Source organism: Frankliniella occidentalis, unplaced genomic scaffold (genome assembly GCF_000697945.3).
Source record: "Frankliniella occidentalis isolate FOCC.00 unplaced genomic scaffold, Focc_3.1 Scaffold49, whole genome shotgun sequence".
Lineage (NCBI taxonomy): Eukaryota > Metazoa > Arthropoda > Insecta > Thysanoptera > Thripidae > Frankliniella > Frankliniella occidentalis.
This window is the reverse complement of record NW_026267179.1, coordinates 156,168-160,393: the sequence shown is the minus strand read 5'-3', so window position 1 is coordinate 160,393 and position 4,226 is coordinate 156,168. Positions and strand designations below refer to the sequence as shown.

At 57.3% G+C, this 4,226-nt stretch overlaps 1 long non-coding RNA gene across 1 annotated transcript in view; it reads left to right on the top strand.

The window, feature by feature from the left end:
• The window catches only part of LOC127749361 (uncharacterized), a 30,927-nt gene extending 27,086 nt beyond the window's left edge, over positions 1–3,841 (top strand). The window contains exons 2-3 of the long non-coding RNA XR_008011110.1: positions 2,776–2,878; positions 3,588–3,841. This is a non-coding gene — a long non-coding RNA (uncharacterized LOC127749361). The remainder of the gene's footprint in view (positions 1–2,775; positions 2,879–3,587) is intronic.
• The last annotated feature ends 385 nt before the right edge of the window (positions 3,842–4,226 follow it).

Genomic DNA, 4,226 nt, shown 5'->3' with positions numbered 1-4,226 from the left:
GGGGTGCGGTATGCCCCTTAGAGTGCTCGACTAAGCTTTGTACTCGCAAAACCGCAAAGGTGACTTTGCGGCGATGGTATTGGGACAGCCGATGGCCGAGTGTGCTGCTCCCCTTCGTCGCCCAGACACAGGAAGCCCATTACTCGGTCGTGCATCGGTGTCGGAGCCGAGGCTTTCACCATTTGCGTTATCCGCTTGTAAAATAATGAAGTGGGAAATAGACGTGTGCAGTCAGCGGCAGTGTCTGCGGCGACTGCAGAGGCTGTCCCTGCGCGTCGTTAAGTGACGGCGCGAAGTTCAGACTGTCACCCCGCCCCCTCTCTGTGTCACACACACATACACAAGTGGGGTAGTACACGTAGCTCAGTGATTAGCGCCGGGGTGGAATGTGTTCTGATCAGAGAGAACGGCCGTAACGACAGACTTGTATCTGTTTTATGAGCCCCCAGGAGTGTGGTGTGACCTCGCCCAGCCCCGGCCCCGCCCTGGCGCGACCCGCCCAGGCCTACCAGGATGGATAGAGATAGAGGCAGCAGCAGCGGTACCAACCAACTCGTCTCCACGGGCGGCTCACAAATCACTCGGGATGACGAGGAGGCATTACTCTTATTATGATTCGCGGTCCGGTCGACTGGCCGGCCACCATAGCCCCCCACCTCCTCTCCTCCTCCTCTACCGCTAGTGCTACCGCCGCCACTACAGCAGCCCCGATCGCGGGGCAAATCGTCCCTCCGGTTGCGCGGCGCGGCGGCCGGCATGGAGTCGGCAGTGATGAAGTAGATTCCGTACCGCACGGTTTGATATTATTAGTGGGTGACGTGGCCGTTCCCGAATCAATTTACGGCCCCGCGGAGGCGCCGCCGAGTCAATAGTGTGCGAGTGGCGGGGCGGGGCGGGGTGGGGCGTGAACCTGGAAGGACGCCTCATGCACGGGAGGACGACGCCCTCGCCTCGCCGCCTCGGAAATAAGCCAACCTACCTGACCCTGTACGAATTTGTCTCTGCTTTTGTAATTCTTTTAAAAGCGTCGCCATTTTTGCGCCCTCCTTTTAAGAAACCGCGCCCGCGCTACAATTGATGACGATACACCGAGGAGGTATCTCTGGCGCGCCGCGTATGCTGCGGTGGTGGTGGTACCGGGTACTCGCGGTGTGGTGGGCGTGGCGTAGGCCAGTGAGTTATGACGGCACCGATACCATCTGAACCACCTACCGATACAGGTACCAGAAGTGCACCAGAAGGGGCACCACGGGGCCCAAGAAGTGTAGCACCGATAACATCCCCCGGGTATAACTCGCCCGGCCACAGCTGCAGCAGCGGCGGCAGTGGCAGCAGCTGCATCAGCAGCAGCTGCAGCAGCATCTGCAGCAGCAGTAGCGGCAGCAGCAGCAGCAATAGTAGTGGCAACAGCGGCTGCGGGACTCATGACGGGAGCCCCTGCAGCGTAGGCCGGCCCGCCACGCTCGTCTGCGCCCCGGCGGCCTACCTCCGCAGGGGCCATGGCTGGGGCCGTGCGCCTGTCCGCACAGACAGACGCACACGCACGCGCGCGCTGAAACACACACACACACACACACATACAGGCACGCACACACACTGCTCATGGTATTGAGTGAATTTGAATATGAGGTGAGGCCAAAGGGGGCGGCTCTTTGTGCTTCTCCCTTTTCTCCCTTCCTGGCAGCCCCCGTCGTGAAATCAATATTTTCTTTCTATATTTTTAGTTTCCTTTTCCCTCTTCCTTTTTTTTTACTTCGGCGTCGGCGGCGGCGTGCTGTACGTGCGGTGAGGTGAGGGAATCTGTGCTTGATATACCCTTCAAAGGAGGGAAAAAGGGAAAACAACGTCTGGGAATTGAGCGTTGGGAAAGGGAGGGGGGGGCACTGCGGGAGGCTGGTTGTGCACAGGTGTCTCGCACCTGCACGTGTGCAACGCGGTGTCGTGCAGCCCCGCGCGCTGCCTGTCAGTTAGTCAGTCTGGCGATAGCATCGCGCCGAGGCGACGCACGCGCACGCACGCGCGCATACGCACGCATACGCACGCACGGCAGCGCTCAGTTTGCATGGAGATGAGCCCCAGAAGGGCCGTAAATAACCGGGCGAAATACAGTAATAATGGATTCGTCCAAAGTAAACATTTGGAGATAACGGCTGGAAGCGGAGCGCTCGGGCGCCAATAGTGGGATTCAGGGCGCGCGGGGCGCCTCCGCGGGAGCTATGGGGCGCCCAATAAATCAGCCGCTGCTGCACCGCGATCCTCGCGCGCCCCGCGAACTCGTGCGGGGCGGGGGTCCCAATCCGTCTAATTTAGCAAAGGGGGGCTCTCAGCGTGATGACTTTGCGTCGCGACCATAGGGCGATGCGGGTGGCTCCCTCCGGTGGCGACCAAATCTGTGTGTGGTGGGTGGGGTGTATGACGTGAAAGTAAACAGATTCCGGCGATTCGGACGGACGTCCTCACCCGTCGAATTGAAACTGTTATGCTAACCATAAATTCTAAAGAAACAAGCAAAATAAAATGTGATCATTTTTTTTTTATTTTTGCCTTATTTTTACATGCGCTTGTTACGATGCAATTTTGTAATGAATATTTACATAGTATACTGTAAATTTATGACATTCCCAAACTTGCTCGTTGATTAATTCCAAAGCGATACCATAGTGCTTTTTTAAAAATACAATTTTGAATTGTGATTTTACAACACAACTTTATGGAGTATTTCGCCTTGGAACCTTACAAGTATTTTCCACAATGTTTTATTTTTTCTGTTTCCAGCTTACGGAGTGGCGATGCACAGGTGAGCCAAGCCTCAAGGAAGGAGGAGCAGGCCCCTTGCGAGACGGACGCGCTGCAGGCGAAATCATCAGAGCCGCGCGCGGTGAGTACCAATCAATGGTATGCAAATACGCACGCGGGGCACTCGCAGGTACCTGCAGGTACCTATTGCCGGCCAGCTGTGTGTGGACCACCCGTACTGCTGCTGCTGCCGGCTGGAACGCACTACTAGCTCGTGTGTGTGTGTGTGTGTTGTGCGTCCATGTGTGTATGTGTGTCAAATTGTGATGAGGTAATCCGGGAATGTGCGCGACCCTCCCCGGGTAATCACACCGTGAGGCGGGTCCGTAATGACGGAGGGGCATACCGTACCGCGTACACACACACACACACATATACACGCGCCCTCTCACGCGCGCGCGCTCTCGTGTTGTACTGTGTCCAGCTCAGTGGGGCGCACTTGTGGCGGAGGAATCCCTTTGGTAGCCGCGTCACGCCATAGTAGCAGGGGGCGGACAGTCGTAGGTGTGTTTCGTCACACTTGCATATGTATACCATGGTGCATCCCTTTTTCATATTTTTTACGGATCATTCCAAGACACATGAATGTGTTCGACTTTGACAACGTCCTATTCTCTTGCTAGGAAGACTGTTTCCGCGAGCGCAAGATTGCTGGATTATGGCCACAGGAGGTGGCGATAGTGGGTGTCCCCATTCCACATGAACGCGCCACACTAGGACCCAGCTTGCCTACTAAAATTTTAAATGGTTGGCAATTGACTCTGCCCTATTTCTTCTTTCTTGCTGTGCAGGCTTCATCGTATGGCTAGCTGCTCGGCCGCGCGGTCCTTGGGGTGCAGCTTCCTGGAGGCGCCGGTGTGCCGCGCTTGCCGCCTCCTTCCTCCCCCTTTCCCCTCACCTCCGCCCCGGAGGCGTTTGCCTTACGGGGCGCGCTCAGCTTTATATGACGCATCGCTCGCGTAATGGTAACAAATGACAGACGCCGACAACAGAGCGGCGCAGCGTGACCGCGGCACGCCACCACCACCGCTCCAACCACCGCCCAACTAACTCATTGAGGAATTAAAACGACATTTGGACGCGCGAGATTAAAACACACTTTGTTCCAAATTTGCCTCCATATCCGAAACACGCGCCGTCGTGCGGCTTCATCAGCCCCCCTCGGGAGGGGACATTAGCGGCGCGCCTTCACCACCTCCCCCTCCCCGGTTGCGTGCGACCGAACCCTCGCTGCTGCTGCTGCCTGCTAGGACTGAGGTCTCTCTTAACGCCTCTCTACGCCTCGTCTCTCTAACGCCCCCACCGCGCCGCTGACCAGCGCTGCTGAGGGAGTAAGAGTAGGGGGGATGGATGGCCGGAGCGTTTATAGTGGCGTTCGCACTTTCGTTATCGCTCGCGGGACTCGCGCCGCGCTGGGCCCCGCCGCCGCG